Source organism: Dermacentor andersoni, chromosome 4, assembly GCF_023375885.2.
Source record: "Dermacentor andersoni chromosome 4, qqDerAnde1_hic_scaffold, whole genome shotgun sequence".
Classification (NCBI taxonomy): Eukaryota; Metazoa; Arthropoda; class Arachnida; order Ixodida; family Ixodidae; genus Dermacentor; species Dermacentor andersoni.
The window spans coordinates 96,550,983-96,569,631 of record NC_092817.1 but is presented as its reverse complement, the minus strand read 5'-3'; positions in this window follow the sequence as shown (position 1 = coordinate 96,569,631).

The window sequence follows — 18,649 nt, the reverse complement described above, 5'->3', positions numbered from 1 at the left end:
CGAAATAAGTTATCCATGACTTGGTTGAACTCAACGCTTTTTAGTATGCTTTTTAATAGACTGTCAACTTTATGTTTCCAAAATCCGCTGCAATTAAAAAAGAACAGCAAATGCCGTACCTTATATGCGAGTAGCCTAAAGCATGCACTATCACTTTTTTAATCTTTGCAGGTGCATAAATCCTTATACGGTAAAGGACACATGCAACTATAAGTAATCGCGCACAAATTCGAGCCATTTGAATCTTCCATGATAAGTCAGCCTCAAAGTATACTCCAAGGTACTTGACACTATCCAATTATTGTACTGGGGCACAAACACAGTCTAAGCAATCATAACCGAGAAGGAAGACATGTTGACTTCTTACAAGAGCCTTTAACGGATTTCTGAAACATACTAATCGAGTTTTCCGAGCACTGACTTTTTTACGGTTTTCTTGAAACCACTTCATCACATTTTTTATGTCTCTTTGAAATAAAATGACAGCTGCCTCATACTGGATGTGCTTAGAAACAAGTAACGTATCATCTGCATACTGGAAAATCGTACATGAAGTATCACAAGCGTCACAAACGTACCAAATAAAAAGAAGCGGAGATAAAACAAAATCCCGTGGAACCTTTGCATTAAGAAACCGCGAAGAACTCTTTTGGTCGCCAATACATACAATATGAGACCGATTTACCAGATTGTTTAATAATAATATTAATAATATTAATAATAATAATAATAATAATAATAATAATAATAATAATAATAATAATAATAATAATAATAATAATAATAATAATAATAATAATAATAATAATCTGCGCTATGTTGCTCCTTTCTCTTTCTCTCTCCTGTTTACTTTTTTGTCGTAGATACACTATGGAAGAGCGCGCAAACGCAGGTGAAAATCAGAAAGGCGGAGTGGCCTCATGAATTCTAAGTGGAATACGAGGCATCGATTTTAACCTCCACTCCCAACTTTCTCGTTTCGCGAAGCGCAGCCACCGTCTACGTTCCCCATCAACGGACGGTGCTGTAGATAACGTTAATTATTTAACTGAGCGCGTCGACTACGCAGTCAGCTTCATCAGAAATGCCATTTACTGCTATCTAAGTGGCGCGTCTCAATTTCGTTCCTCGGAGAGGAGAAGGCATTCTGCTCCTAGCATTTGCGCTCCCCCTGTTATGCATAAATCACGACAGTCGCTCCCACAGAGCTCTCATTTGGCGCTCAGGAATGACGTCTGGCAACACTTGTTACTTGGAATGCCTGTTCATTTCTTTCCCTGCCCTGTGTACCAAAATAAAATAGGAATGACAGTGACAGGAGCGTGGAGAGCAGACTATGAAAAATCACGACTATTTGATTTCTGAACCAAATGAGGTTGCCGCAGAAGCTACGGCCGCTGAGTCCCATAGCAACGGTGAAAGTAGGCACAGGTGCGTTTACAAGTATATTGCATTGGAATCTTTATTACCCGTGGAAGAACAGTGAATGTTGGGAGCATAGCCGTGAATTCAAGGACATACTACGTGGCGCTGAAACATTACACAGCACCACTGCCAACCACGGTATTTATTCTTGCAGACGAAAAGGCATAAGCGCACATCAGTTGCGCTCTTTCACGTCATGAAAGGCACATACGACAACGTAGCACATGACGCCGCCATCAACTCCCTGAACACTATGGGAATTGGCGGCCGCATGCATCGCTGGTTATCCGACTACATAACTCGCCGTTTATTTCTTGTACAAACAGAAGGTGGCCCCGTGGCTGAATATTACATCCAATGCGGCGTGCCTCAGGGAGGAGTGTTGAGTCCCACGTTGTTGAATGTGACATTCATCGGACTAGCTGAACTTTTACCTGAAGCAATTTACCTCTCGATATAGGCAGATGGCACTTGTCTTTGGACTTATGCAGCCACTCGCCATCAGGTTGACGCGCGATTGCAGCGGGCAGCAACTTTGACATCAGCGTACCTCCAAACACAAGGCTTGACTGTATCGCCCGAGAAAGGCGCATTGATTGCATTCACACGTAAACCTATGACGCCATGTCCAGTCTCCATTATAAGACACACTATCACCTATGGAAAGGCCCATCGATTCTTGGGTGTAATAATCGACCGAAATCTTTCCTGGAGCCCTCATTGCACGCACCTGAAGAAAAAAACTGTTGTCGATTGCCCAGGTAATGAAATTCATGTGCGGCAAAACATGAGGCAGATCTGTGCGCTCCATGCTTCAGTTGTACTGAGTTTTATTCCTAGGATATCCACGCTACCACCTTCCAGTGTTGTCCAGTACGTGCAAGTGAAATGTTCGCTCATTGGAGAGCCCACAGGACCAAGCAATGCGCATGTCTTTAGGACTTCCTTGCTGTGCATCAACAGCGGCAACAATCGAGCTCGCCAAAGGTCATCCCATCTAAACATACGTTGCTGTGGGTTGTCTCAGGAGGCATATCCTTCATCTTTCCCACGTTGCCGCTCATGACTTGGCGTTCTTGCCATCGCACAGGCCTCGTGCAACGTTTTCTGAAGTTATCATCAGCCATACATATTTTCTTCCACTAGGACACATACTAGCAGCAAGGCCTTCATTGCCTTTGTGGCGTCTCCAACAGCCTCATGTGCGCCTAAGTATTCCAGTGCAAGAAGAAAGCCAATCACCCAAAAATAGCTGTGAAACAGATGACGCTGCGATTAATTAATGAGACATACGGGGACCGAATACACATCTGTACCGACGGTCCGGTCTCATCTACCAGCTCTTCAGGTGTCGCTGTCATTCCGGTTACGAAAACTGCCCCCCATGACAATATCAATGGCGCCAGAGCTTGCTGCCCTGAGTGCTGCTCTCAAATACCTCCTGCAAGAGACACCTCAGAAATGGGTCATCTTTTGCGACCTAAGGCAGCGCTTAAGATTCTGCATTTTACCCTATACCATAGAAATCATGAGCGGTTGGTATATGAAATAAGAGAAGACCGCCATCAAGCTGTCGCTAAAGGCCATGAAATTATATTCCAGTGGCTACCTGGACGTACCGGCATTGTTTGTAATGACCTCGCCGACAAAGCCCATCTGGAAGCCCAAGCAGTTCCAATCCCCAAATCCAGAACCGACGCTGCAAGAAAGCTTCATATCGTGGCTAAAGCTATGACACACAAATACTGGTCTTCTTCTAAGCTCCCGAAGTGTCATATTCATAGGCTTGATCCATCCTTAAAGTTACAAGCGCCATCAAAAGTTTCCCGCTCTGAGGCGACAGTATTGTGCCGCCTCTGGCTCGGGGTTGAAATTACGAAGGCCTACTCAATCCGCATAGGAATGGGGGATACGCTCATGTGCAGCTCTTGTGGAACTATGGAAACGATGGAGCACATCCTATGTCTCTGTCCCCACTACGGCGTCGAGCGGGAAGCTCTCCGGACAGCATTGAACCAGCTAAACTCTAGACCATTTTCGGAAATGAAGATCCTTGGACCATGGTCGTACGGGTTGATGGCACAAAAAGCCACGAAAGCATTGTTGAAGTACCTCAAGTCGACGCGACCTTCAAATGTGTGCGAAACTGTGCACTATCTCCTCTCTTTCTTTTCGTCCCTATACGCCTTCCCCCATTGCAGGGTAGCAAACCGGAGGCGCATCTGGATAACCTCCCTGCCTTTTCTCTCTTCTATTCCTCTCTCTCTCTTTCTCTAAACCTGCAGACGCCACGTAACAGCGCGTGCCTCTGCAAGACCTAGTTAGTGTTGCCTCGGGAGCGTACTCGCTCTGTTCAAAAGACGGGCGAAAGAACCAAAGAAATGAATTCGTTTTATAAAATGAATGATGCATTTGAAAGCTTACCTTTCGTAAAGTGGAGGCAATTATAGGCGGTGACAACCTAAGAACCCCAAATAAGGTCCACGCACAACTATGCAGTGCACCTGAACGTCACCTCTGAAAAAGAGCCGAGCCAGCTGGAGTCCACTCACTGCCTAATGACTTTCTCAGCTAATGTAAATGATAGGCTAACTGTAAAATAAAAGCTGGTTGTTTCAGACTAAAACAGTACCTCTGGCTAAACAGTGACATGAGGACCGCCCACAAAATTTGCCTAGACGTTCAGGTTTCACCCTGAAACCAGTGACACAAAGACCGATCCGCACGGAGAAACCAGTTCTTTCAAGCACGGGAAACCGCTCAATGTCAGGTAAATAAGCAAAACTTATTGGCTGGCGCAGTTTTTTCGCTGCTGGCCTGTGTCGTACCTAACCATGCCTAACCGTCTCTCGAGGCAAACTTTTCCTACAGCCAGAATGATGCCCTAATTACTGTTTGCCTGAGTAGAGACCCTAGTTGCGTGTGCCGCGTGTGTCCATAATGATCACAAATTTGAGGCTGAGAATAAAGAACTAGCCCGTAAAAAACTTCGAAAAACAGCGAGAAGTGCACAGGACATAACGCTGGACTTCAACTGGAGCAGCTAGGCAGCTGTAGTCTAGTGTTCTGTCCTGTGTGCTTCTCACTGTCGTCCGATGTATTTTAATCCCTAAGCATTGCTTAGCGAGTACCTCAGCAAAATCTGTCTTTCACGGGAGAAGTGTAATGTCTTGCACCTGCACTAACATTAGTAACTTGCGATGTTAAAATATTTAATCGTTAGAGTACTGTAAAAGTAGATGATTGGTAGCTTTATAAATGATAAGCAAGAAACGAAATTAAAAAAATCATATTGATCAGAGAAAATACTTATATGATCAGATTCATGTGTACCCATATGGATATATAGGGCTCCATAGAAAATGAATGGGTAAGTCTATACTAGGGGTGGGCCTAGTTAAATTTTGGGGTGGGCTAATTTGTAGTATGGGGGGGGGAAGCAACTTAAGATTGCGCGATGGGCCAACTTGAAATTTGGGGTTGGGACTACTCCAAATTGGGGGCTGGTCCAATTGACATTTGGGGGCATGCTTACGCATACTTGGAAAACTTCATAGGAGTTTCTGCATACTCTTTTCGCGCCGCTTAATGGTGCCTCAATTAGGTCTGTAATATGCACCAAGAAGCCCAACTGCCTTCTCCAACTGACAATATTGTTTTCCAGTAATGGTTTTCTTAAAGTGGAAGTGTCAACGCGGGTGTCAAGCAGACACAATTTACTGTTTCGTTTGCTCCTCTGCATTATTTTTCTCAAGCGCGCTGCACTGTATGTGCGATACGTTGTTCTGTACTCAATGTTCATGCCTCTGTTGTACGCGTGCCTGCGGGTGAACTAATTTTCTTGTGAGCTATGCAAGTAGAGCTTAAGCTGGACGGCGTACATACAACCTTTTAATTACCATTCTGTCACCGGCTACAGATACTATTTGTTGTTTTGTTGCGTACATTCGTAGAGAGAACAACCGATGACCAATGCATCTATAGTGGTAGTACAGATGGCAATGCATATGCGTTGCTGTCCTGCGTTGGGCCATGTCGGGTGATGGCGTAGCTTCCGTGACACGGAAGTGTGCTGGAGACCTCGAGAGAAACCACGCACACAGGTACAGCAGGGAAACTGTTCAGCTATACCGCGCGAGCGCCCAATTTTCTACCCTACAGTGCTTTTCCTTGGTGAGAGAGAGATAGAGAGAGAGAGAAGATGACATAGAAAGGCAGGGAGGTTAACCAGAGATAGTTCGGGTTGCCTGTACTCCACGGGGGGAAGGGTTAAGGGGGATAAAAAGAGATAGAGAGTGGAAGGGGGAGATAGAGAGAAAGGGAGACGAGGACGAACAAACAGCGTACACTACAGAGTGGCCGGGGGCGGCGTTCTTAAGGTCTATCGTTTAGCCCCGTAGTTCCCATGGTGAGAACTTGTGAGATGGTGGGTGCTCAGATCATGCCCACGAAGCACGTCTTTACATCCACCGCCTCAGAAATTCTCTCCGTCGCAAGGTGCTGGAAAAAACGAAAATTGAGCAGCCTAGCTTAACGTTTCGCCAGAAAGGGGACTCAACAAGGTAAAAAATTACAATAAACGTAAATTTCTAATGATAAAAAAATCCAGTAAGATAAGATTAATGCAGCCAGAGCACTTCTCCCTGGCAACCCCGTCGCTAGCGCGTGAAAGAACCTAGGCCATTGTTAGTTGCTATGTGCGTGAGCATTTTTTTCAGTTCGATACAAAGTGACCTGCCCTCTAATTGCTCTGCAAGTCCTATATATGAATAACGATGCTCTTGTAGTCACCCTTTAATACACTGTCCTGTTTGACCAATGTAGTTCTTTTTTGTCGGAGGTAAAGGATAGTACATTTGGCATTTCTCAAGACAATAGGATACATGAGTGCCAGCGAACTAACCAGTCTATACCCCCTAGAAACGCCTAACTTTTCATGTAAGGACATGTGTTCCCGCCTTCTTGAGAGAATTCGCTTTGTCATTTGTTTGGTTATTGAAAAAATTTTTTTATTCTTTTACTGCTCAATCACTTATTTTTTCCTTTGCGCAGTACTGTAACCGTGCATTGACGTCTTTCCCCTTTCCCCTGCCTCGTACCACTGTGTGTATCTTACTTCCCAGAAATTTGCCTCTCCACGCACTTGTTTCACGGCAAAATTGCTCCCAAGCCGCTATGAACGTTAGACCCCAGTTGTTAAAGTGTCGCATCAAAACATAAAGTTGTTTTATCGTGAACGTTAATTTCTGTTTAGCCTGTCATTTCGACACGTCAATTATTAACTACAAATCATTTCCTCCCTCGTTTTCTTGGATGCATTCTATGTTGACTTCATATGGTTCTGGGTAACCGAAATCAAGCTTCCATTTTCTCTCGTTCATTGCATAGCGAGGGTCTCAACTCTGGTAGGTTTGCTGCCTTCAGGAAGCATACGAAGGCTTATTGGTCAGCTGCCTGCTCATCAAAGTTCATGTTCTGCATGACGCCATCGGTAAAGAGGAGGCTTACACATCCACTGCCATTGTCTTGAGTGACCCTGGCTAATATCGCATGGTTTATATCTTCCACACATAAATACTCAAGAATGTGGATGTATAGGAGCAGCAGCCGTGGTAGCACCGTTGGTAGTGCAACGAACCGGCAATGCGCGGATTGTGGGTTGGGTGCCCACCTGTGGCAAGCTTCTTTTGAAATGTTTTATCTCCTTTCATTACCCCTTAGGTCGTTGTTTCTAAACTTCAATTAAACACTGCAGATAATTCCACTATGCTTTCTTTGCCTTCTATATATCTGTTGGCTTTCATAGGGTTGTGGTTAGCAAAAAGTCGGGCTTCTCAGTTTCGCTTCTTCTCAGTCAAACTACTAAGCGTTTTTGCAGATAGGTATGAATGTTTTCACTGTTGCATGTTTTTTCACAGTTGACTATAACCTCAGTTTGTGAATATTCGACCGTCCAACTTGGGTCATCGTGACTGGTTTCGATGCTAAGAGCACTTGCACTAGGCGCTACTATTGTGCGAAACATCCTCGATCAATAAATATCTGCCAGAATCTACCTTCGCTTCATAGCCTTGCTATGACACTGGAGCTACAAGGAAACACATTACCGCGATTACAAACAGTCCTACACCCCAGGCACACATTTCGGGTCATATTGTCCCTCCACATTATAAACAAATCGCAAAAGTTTGTGGCGACCTTCGCGAGCAACGCTTTGACCGGCCACAAGTTGGTTCTGCTTAATAAGTCCTCGCGCAGCACCCCTCATACGAGAAGAGATTGCGGCAGCAGAGCGAACGCTTCGCCGAGCAACCAAGGTCCTAATATATGGCGCCTGGCGCGAGAAAACGCGCAATATAGGAGCGCCCAACCGTGGAAAGTATTAGCACCAGACTACGGTAGCTGTAACGACTCGTTGAACGCAACTTCGGCCAACGTCGCGCGGCTTACAGTGGCCGCCGTATGCGCACTAGTGGCCGCCGTAACGGGTACTGCGTAATGAAGCTGCGTGTGGAGTGTAGCGGAGCCTTTAGATGGTGGCAGGAAACACACGCTACCTTGATAATACCGTGCAACATTGTAAAATCTTGGAGATGCGCGCTCTTGTCTTACGGAGCCAGTCGAAGCCAGTCGAAGTTTTCGCCGCGGTTGTGGTTCTATACATTAAAAGTCTCCTAAGCAGCTGGAGCGAACACAGCCAGAACGTGTAGTACGAGAGCTCATCTGTGCCCTTCCATATGTGTTCGTTCTTGATGTGCGTCAATGTTTCGAAAGAATTGTGCATTAGACAAGCCCGGCAGCACGCCTCATTACGTTATACAGTCGCCGTGGGCAGACAGTCCGACAAAGTTGAATATGCCCAGACATGTGTTATTACTAAACCTCCAAGAGCACCGTAATGCTTTACTTGAGGACGTAAGGTGAAAGATGCCCCTGAGCACCTTCGCAATCACTGCTGTGCAGAAGATGAAAATGAACAGAGAAAGGAAAACGGGGCTGCACCGGCATGCACTCAAATTTCCTGACTGGCAACGAGGGCGCAGCCATCGCATCAGTGCACGGTTTTGATAAGCGGAAATTTCAACTAGCAGAGGTAACAAAAAATTGGGCAGTTCATAGGATATATCGGATAGCCGGGCATGCAGCCATGTTCCCGAAATTTTGGCAAGGAGCGGTTTATTTCAGCACGTTCTTTTTTTCTCTCTTCAGGAGGATATAGAGGTGCACACTAATAACGGCACGTGACGCGTCATCGGTCGCGACGCGGTAGCTCGGGGTAATTAAACGCCTAATGTCCTCGTAACGAGTTTCGCTCGACACAACCGTGCCGTCGGCATCGAAAACGAATGGCATCGTGCATGCTCTGCAGCTCGCTCGCATTCGCGAACGCTAACTCGCGATGCCGCCTCTTAGAATCCCATCTCTTTTCACCACCGTTCTCCTCCTGACCTTTAAGTTCCGTATTTTGCGCACCCCGGTCTCCCCCATCACCGTGCCGGAGGTGTGTAATACATTACGCCGAAGTCTCTCGCTATGCGATCGGTTTCGCCGCTGCGGCCGCCTGGAACTTTTCTGGAAGCGTGCCGCGGATTAGTGCGAGGAAAAAGTGGAGACACCGGGGGACGGCTTAACGAGGACGGCTCGAGTAAGACGCCCGAGTGGTTCTCCTGTGCGCGACAACGTGATTAAGTTTCGCAGCGAAGTGCATGGCTGGGTGGAACTAATCTGGCTGATGACCCTGAGTGGGAGCCGAAATGAAGAGACAAGGTGCGGGGCTTAAGGTAGAGAGCTTTCCGAAAGAATATACTCGTTATCTGTGGCATGCTTTCTTTTCTTTAATTTTTGTCATTTATCGCATTAAGGAAATGGCTATTTTCGCCTTGAAAACTGACTATATTGGGCTAAGAGGACTCAAAACAGACTATAAGCTTAGAGACATGATGTATTAATATTGAAGCCTGCGAACATGTTACTTTTCTAAGCAACATACATATCTGAGCACGCTGATCAAGAAGGAAAACACTTTACTGTGTTAATAATGCTGGGCTTAATGTTTGTTGAGAGCCCTTAGTTCAGGGATTTGCTTACTGCACGTGTGCGAGCCGGCTCAACGAATTCTGTCAGGTATATTTAATCGACGTAAATGTTGACAGCAACCATTAACTTCGTTGAAGTAGTGAAGAGTTCAGCTTCGTGCCTTTTCTTGAGGTGGTCTCTTTCTAGTTCAGACTTGCTTGGTACCATATTCCCAAGACCTGTTAGATAAGATTTGAGGACCTGGTTGTCAGCAATGTCTTTTGGCCACGTGGGTGAGGATGTACAACATCGTCCACTAGAATGTCCGCTACACGATACTGGACGACGACTCTTTATATGTGATCTAACGGCAGTAAACAACAGACGCTTAAGCCTTGACATAATGCTTAGTTTCATGGCGAACAAATACATTACTAACGAGGGTTGGAATCACCGCCGTATGTATGTTTCTATCTCGGCCCCGTCTTTTGTGCTGCGCTTGTGTTACAAAGTACATTACCACGAAAACGAGTGATAATGAGCCTTCAGACGTTCCCAGAAGCAAGCGATTTTCTTGGAAAATATTTATTACCGTTGTTAACAGATATTTATGCTGACTTTGTAGGTTTTATTATAAAGAAATTTATATTCGTTTCTGCACGCGACTAAAACTCCATTTGTGTGAATTCGGGTTTTTTAAAGGTAATTTCACCTGAAAAGTAGCAGCAGCACCCGTGAATGCACGACCTTCTTCTAAATATTACGTGTTAAAGAAAATACTCTTCATTCACTCAGTTTACTGTATTTATTGTATTCAGGAATAAAAATTATTCGATGTCTCAAGCTATTATTATTATTCGCTATGTATCCCAACATTAACAATCCTAATGAAATAATGTTGCACTGTTCTTGGGTGAAATGTATTTGGATTCCATTGATTATGCGACTATCGCCAGCGTGAGTCAGTCTCCATTCTTATATTCTCCATTTGTGTCAATTGCGAGACTCATACGGTTATTGGCTAAAAAATAAAGATGTGGAAAATGCCAACTAAGTCAGCCATCGTGATACTGTACAACCACCGCATATGGTTGTTCTTGCTTCTTTTCCCTCTGTTTCAATCCAAGCTTTCACCGAGAGATAGGTAAGCCGCCACACTGGCTACGTGGCAATCAAGTTCTACTGCTAAACTCAAGGTTGCGGGTTTTAGTTCCGCTGGAAGTGAAAGACGAAAAAGCGCTCATGTACTTCGATTTGGGAAAGCGTTAAAGTACCCAAGGCAATCAAGGTAAATTCGTACACCTCCACAACCGCGTCCCTCATAAGCCACTGTGAAGTGTTGGGGCATTAAACGTAGCAATTAAGAGAGAGAGAGAGAGAGAGAGAAAGAGAGAGAGAGAGGGAGATCTCATTTAAGGACATACAAGTTTATTCGAGCAGGTGTGCTCTAGCCTTCTACTCTGCACGGAAGAAGAGGGGAAATGAGCAAACGTGTAGGGATGAATGATGAGGAGAAGCGAAGGAGTGGATGCTATCTGTACATTACACGGTGGCTATGCCGAAGCCGCGAGCGCAGTCCACAAGCAATAAAGAATTCTAATGCGGCTCTCGTTGTCTAGTCACTACGGAGAAGTTTCTTAGCGCAGGTTGTATGCGTTTGTCCATAGCGTGCAGGCAGAAGTCGCGGGGCGCGGTAGGGCTGAACTTAGCGTTGCGAGTTGGCGGCTGGACGTAACTATATTTATTCAATCGTGTTTTTTACTAATTGAAACAACGTGTCATTATTTCGCATTACTGGCGGCGCCTCCAGGACACCAAAGCGGCAACGGGAACACCAAAGCTAGAACCCGGACTGGTCCGTGGGTTGGGGCTCGCCGAGGCCTGCGCGTGCCAGGGATGTATAAGATCGGCTGACCGCTATCGCGGAAAGCCAATTTTTTATGCGAACACCCCCTGGCACGCTTCGGCCTCCACGGCGCCCACCCACGGGCCGCCCTGCTTCCAGCTTTGATCTCCCCGCTAGCCCTTATGTGCGCCGGAGAGTCTGCGCCGCCGCCTGCTGTATTATAACCTCAACTGTTCTGATGAGGCCTCCGTTTGCCGGTTACATGTGCCCTCCTGGAGCAGTGCTTGTAAAATATGCTATCTATCGTTGCGACTAACAAAGTGAGCAGCGACTTATACAACGCCAGTCAGAACCTGCGATCACACAGACACAGTGATCACCAAATGGGGCGTCCGTGCCCACAGCCTCACCGCGCGGGCAGCCAGCGGCGGAGCGTAAAATCGACCGCACTTCACAAAGCTGGCATATCTAGGGAACAAACGCATATTATATGCGCTAAGAAACCTCCTCCGTCGTGCCTAATCAAAGTCCCATATTCAAGGAGCAAAGGCCCCCAGAATTTCTCTCTCGCACCCACTCTTACTCGCGCCTGCGCAGAAACGTCGAGCGCCGCGAGAAGCGCCACGCCCCTCTGTACCTACTAGCAATTGTAGAAATGCCGCCGGGCTCCGGCAACAAGTGCGTATTTCGCGACCGGGCGCAAGGCGAACTGATGATCGCGGCTCAATCTCGTGCGAAAGGGAGGAAGGTGGGGAAGCAGCGTGGGAAATAATCCTGCCGGGGTCCTGCTCTTCAATCCTTTATTTCCTGACGCAATCAACGACGAATAAATTTGCAACGTTTCAGATATGCTATTGTTATTGGGAAAGAGAGACTTGTTCTTGTTCTGCCCTGCTTCTGATATACTTACAAAAAGGCGCTTAAGCATAGACAACAAAGGCTTTGTGCCTTTACCGGTAACCTCAGGAGTGGCTAGAAATCGGCTCGTAATGTGTATTTGTGTAGAATACAATGCAAGGAGTACCTGTACGCTGTAGGAAACACTGCAAGCGCGCACAGTAAATGAAAATACACTGTGAAACATTCATGGTTAAATGGAGAATGCTGCAGCAAGAAGGAGCCGCGAAGCAATGAATGTTTACAACGGGTACGTACATGAGTGGCTGGGAAAAACATTGCTTGCAGTTCGGCGCATTTTCATTTGTCCGTGTGGCGTCGTACAATATGTAAAAAGAAGTCGCGATGACGCTTAATGAACATAAAATGAACGTGTGCTATTTCACGCATTTATTTATGCTCATTATGCTTCAGTACAGTTTGCTTCTGAATAAACTGCCTGATAGTTTTCATCATTACATTCCTTTGCTCAATATATCATATATTGAGTGCAATATTTGCGATTCCCATCCAGCCGCACTTGTTAGCATGTCTGACCATGTCTGACCACATGACATCACATCACATGTCTGACCAATATCCACGTACATTTGAACGGTTCCATATGAATCTTATTTAAGAGAAGTAAGACTAAAATGCGTAATATATTTGCAGCTTCCAGTTCAATGCTTCATCAGTTCTTCAAATAAAGGTATTACCATGGTGACAGTTTGTTGGGTTTCAACAAGGACCAGTACGTTGCCCAGAAATTAAGGCTTTTATATAATACCCTGTATTAAAGGAAGATTGAAATTCTTGTGCGCTCAGCTTTAAATCATTCGACCAAGTTTATAAAGGACACCAATATTTCACATTTACGGTGATATTTATCGCCCCTTACAGGATAGGGAACTTGAACGCCACACAAAGACACATATGCGCGTTGTTTTACTTTGTCTTAAAAGTCATTATCCCATCTTTACATTAGTGTCACGGAGCGTTGAGTAAGCTTCCTCGATTTCAAGGCACCGAGGCGCGCTTCCGCCATCATTTATTGCCGTTCTAAATCAAAGCAACTTCACTCGGCCACCACGCCCTTCTCGGTCTCTCAGCTGGCTGCACTTTATGTAGCATCCCGTAGCCAACGGAACGAATTTCACGCCCCCTTATCCCGGCATTCTATAGACGCGCTGTAAAACGCCGCCGGCAGTATCGAATTTAATGCCCGGGCGAAGGGAAACGAGCAACGTACACCAAAAAATAAAAAATAAATAAAACACATATTCACACCGCAGAACGACCGGTCAGGCTTGGCCTTTCGCGGAGGAGAAACCGTTTCACTCCTCGTCGCTTTATGGCGCGTAAAAACGGGGCCGTCTCAAGAAACTTCAAGTCGACCGCGCTTCCGGGACGGGAAGAGAGGCGCAATTAACGTCGTGTATTCGAGGCGAGTCGGCCGCGGCGCGAAGCGGGCCCAGGCGGGGGAAGGGGGGAAGGGAGGACCTCCAGGAAGTTGCTGCACTAGCGAGCGAGCGGAGATCTATGCGTCGTCTCGGGTGCTGCGTCCCGGGGTGAGGAAGCTCAAACAAATAAGGCGGAATAGGGACACAATGGGAGGAAGGATCGGGAGGTAGGTAGGGATGCAGGGTACGGTTTGCCCGGAATGGCGTGAGATAGCAAAGCCAGCGCTTGGCGGTGAAAGTCGTGAAAATATAGGTGGTGTGGGTGAACAAAGGCAGGCTGTGATTTTATTACACTGCGTTTGAAAGCGCTTTAGACGAAATAACGTGTACCTTGAGACCGCGCCGCGCTGAAGTAAGATGTGCGATGCAAGGCTCGTTGCGAAATTCTCGCTTCAAGGGCCCAAGAGCAATCTGCTATGTAATCGCGGGAAGCGTCATTGCAGCTTGTTGCATAGCTGTTGACGAACGCATCGCGAGCAAGCGGGCATTTTAGTTACGGTGGTTATTAGCCGCAAATAGGGAAAATAGAAAGAGCTTAAAATGAATGACTTGAACTGCCCAAACAGGGCACTGGGTTCACACATGAGTGGTAACTTGAAGTGATCACGAATGGTTTCATGAAAGCTTGAAGTTGGAGCCATTGCTGCAACGAAGTGATTTGCCTTTGTCATTGTTTCACAAATAGAATTGGCCTCATCGAAAGGAATTGGTTCCAGCCGGAAGCTTCATTTTCTCACCCACTGGCGATGACTTACACTTTCGGCACATTGAAAGAATAAAAAGCAATTTCGGTAGAACCTATTTCAGCATGACTGTCAACCTTAGTGCGATTAGCATTCAAGCAGTAATAGCGTTACTTTGTATTGCTGAAGGCACCTCTATTTAGAACTTATATGTAGTGGTCATTCTAAGATTTCCATTGCCGTGGTTATTTGCAACACACAACGTGATCGGCACTCTTAGCTATGACACTTGCTCGCCAGGATTGGTCATGACCATGACGGAATGGTAAAGACTGCATGACGACGCTGCAATGACGAAGAGGGAATGACGAATAAGGAATGACATTTATGGAGAGACAAAAGTGGCATGACGACGACGCCATGACGAGAATTAGATGACGGTTGTGAAATGATGACGATAGTACGAAGACACCCTGACGACGGCGGCATGATGGCAATATGATGACGACGACTGTATGACGACGTTGGCGTGACGATGACGGCAGTGCGAGAGTCGGATGACGAAGTTGGAAGGACCGCGATTGAACGGCCACGACAGCATCATAAGCGCGAGCACATACCTTGCCGCCCAAGCTAGTAGAGAACGTGGGTCACTAGGTCAGCATAAGAGGCTAGATACGCAGATAGCCTCAAAATTGCTGAAGCAGGCGAAGAAATATAATCGCGTTAGTGGCTTGGCAATTCGCACTTCAGCTCTTTTGACACATGTGCGCTGAGCAATTGAAGAAGTCGCCACAATATCGCACGGAAAACGACAGTCGTTTTTGCACTTTCTGAGCTTATATGGCATCGTCATGGTGAATTGTGTACTTGAATAGATATATTATGACATGCATAAATGCATCAGATATAAGATGTAGTAGGTAGCCGAAAAAAGCGCATAAAGTGTGCTGTCTTCTAATCCTTTGTAGAATTTTCTAAACACTATAATTACCCTAGCTGTTGGGTGATAAGCATCTGTAGTTCTTTGTTCGTGAAGGTGTAGCAGATCAGACGTCGCGTAATTGAAATAAACCTACTGGTTGAAAACAAAACATGATTTTGGAGCCTTTCTAAAGGGCAGCATCAGTAATAACCATTTCTCCACAGAAGGCTAATTATAGGTGGCTGAGAGCTGAGGTTGCTTAAAAAAAAATCATGAGCATTCGTTTTACTATCAAATGAGTTATTAGGCCAAAAGCCTTAGGCAATGTAGTAAGAAACTAGTATGGCAACTTGATGAAGCCAACAGAAGCCACGAAGAAGTGAATGCGTGCTCTCGAGATGAACATGCATGGAAGCTTGCGGTTCTCGGAACGGAACACGGTTAAGCTAGCACTGCCAGGCTAGCCATGGCGTGTACGGGTTCAACCTGAGGCACAACACGGACCGAAGCAGTTCTTTCAGACCAGACGGGACGAAACTGTTGTGTCCTGCGTTGAACCAGAGTTCCAGGCCAAAGCTAGGTGTGGACCAGACAGAACGGTGGGTGTTGTTCCTGCGGTGCACAAGTGTTTGAGCCCGCTGGTAGAAGGCGACCCTGGTCGAGAGTGCCATGTTGAGGCAGGCCACGTGAAAGCGTCTGGCACAAGCCGCCTAATGTGGTTGTGCCCGCGGTGCCGCGTTGCTGTTAGCGTGGGCTTGCCATGCTGTTGCAATTAAATTCCTCGTGCGCTGGCCGCCTGTACGCCTCAGACATCGTCCCCAAGTGCTGTGAGTGATCATCTTAGAAAGACTCATCGTATCGTCAGTGAAGATGGGCGTTGTAACAGCTCGCATGCGCCGTGGACTGCGTGGGCCGCTATAGAAATAATTCATTGTCTTGCCAAACTCGTAAGTGTACTTGCTGCCATCCGTGGTTCATAAATGTTTGTGCTGTCTAGGACTTTGACACCGGTATCTGGGACCTTGGGCCCACGAATCATCACAGATGGCTCACAGGACGAAAAATCTGATGTTCGGAGTTACGCCGCCCGGCATTATGGCACCAAAATTAATAGAGAGTCAACCTTAGGTAGCAGTCGAGCCCGCGACCTTTGGTGGGAGTCGAACGCACGATCATTGGTTGGAGCCGATCCCCCTGACCTTTCGTGTTTAAGGCAAGGTAATTAAAGCACTCGAACACACGACCTTTTGTGGGAGTTGAACCCGCGATCTTTCGGGGTACCGAAATTCAATGGCGCCGAAATGGATGGTGCCACCAGTGATGGTTCAACCCACGACCATTGGTGGGAGTCGTACCAACGAACTTTCGTGTTCATTAGGCCGAAATTAATTAAGGCACAGTTCATTGGGATATAGTTAATTAGCGCACTCGAACCCACGACCTTTTGGGAGCCTGTTGTGGAACCACCACCGTTGGTGGGAGTCCAACCCACGACTATGGTCTTAATTAAGGCGAAGTTAATGAAGGCACTCGAGCCCATGTTTTTTTATCAGAGTTGAACCTTCAACCTTTGGTGCAAGTTAAGGCAAATATAATTAAGGCACACGACTTTTGGTGGTCATCAAACCCTCGACCTTTGGTGGGGTCAAAATTCAAAGGCACCATAATTGATTGTGCTACCTTTGATTGTCAAACCCACGATCCTTGGGGGAAGTCAAACCACAACCTTTGGTTTTAATAGCCACTCGAACTCACGAATTTTGGTGGGAATCGAACACTCGACATTTCGTGGGACCAAATTTCAATGGCACCAAAATTGATGGTGCTACCACTGATGGTCGAACCCAGAAATGATTGTGGCAATTAAGGACTAGTTATTGAAGTTACAGTTAATAAAGATAGAATTAATTAGGGCAATAGTACCCATGACTTTGGTGGGAGAAAACAACTAATAGGAAGTAACAACGCATTAGAATGAGAATCTCAAGTAATGTAAGGAATGTTTCGTGAGCGCACAGGCTCTCGCCTTCATCCTGTTTAGCGTACGCTAAAGTAACTGGCAAATTTTGAGGGAAAATACGGGGATAGTGGGAGATAGAAATTCACGACGATGAGCAAAACCACTTTTACCTTGTTCTAGTTTGGCTCATTGGATGAATGCATGGAAAAACTTTCATCATCATCATCATAATCAGCCTGGTTATGCCCACTGCAGGGCAAAGGCCTCTCCCATACTTCTCCAATTACCAGGAAATACTGGAAACTTTTCCAGGAAACTACCTGGAAAAACTTTATTGTGGTCATAAAGGGCCAAACAATGAAATCGTCCTTACCTCAGTAAGGAAGCCTTCATTGCGGTGAGGCTACCTTATGTCACTCTGAAAGCTTCCTTACTGAGGAGCCCTTGGTGAAGGCTTCCTTGGTGCTTCCTCAGCATAAGGTAGCTCCAAAGCTACCTTCATGTGTCCTTACGCCGCTCCTGGCCCTGAACGAGCGCTTCACCTTACTGCTTAACAACGTGACGTTTGCTTGCGCATGCGCGCTGTCGCCTACCTGCGGAGAGGCGCGAGCACGGTACATCTTGCCAGGCATGTTCGTTTCAGTCACGCGTGTGGCATGAAAGCGTTGCTAGGCGCGTTGCTACGCGTTGCTGGATGCCGGCGTGCCAGTGTTGATGGAGCACATGAAGTTTTGCACTGTAATGCGCTACTTTTTTAAAGTTTAGTAAACAAAACTAGAAGAAAGCGCCCACGCTTCTCTATATTAGCTCTTCGATTTAAAGATTGTGCGACGATACAACATTTTTTATTGAATAATAGTGTCACGTAAAGCTTTTAAGAGATAATCTCGAACCCAGGCATGCGGCAACCGCTCCTTACGTGAGGACGGGTGAAGGGAGCTTTCAGAGTACGCTTGCTTCCTCCATCTCGCCTTCGCGGTAAGGAGGCCTCACGTAAGGTCAGGAAGCGCTCGAAGGAAAGGAGCGTTTCATTGTTTGGGCCTAAGTCACGCTAGTTTCCTAGCCCGAAGCGGGCCGCTCCCACGTTGGGACTGAAAGGTGAAGCCTTATCATCGTTTCGCGGGCCCGTTGGCCCGCCTATAGCTGTTCTTCGAATGTGAGTTTGCGTAGAGCTGCGTCTCACCACTCTTCAGTGTTGTCCTTGTCGCTGCGTAACGCTGGGCAGCGCCAGAGCATATGACTAAAGTCCGTGGTGTCGTTACATTTATCGCATGTTGTAGGTGTAGAGAACTCTGGATAGATCTTGTTGATTAGAAGCGGGTCCGGATAGGTTCCTGTTTTTAAGAGCCTTAGCGTAATGGCCTGAGCTCTATTTAGTTTACTGTACGGAGAGGGGAAGAGCCTGCGTCCTAGCTAGAAGTACTTGGTTAGCTCATCGTACATGAGCAGGTGGTC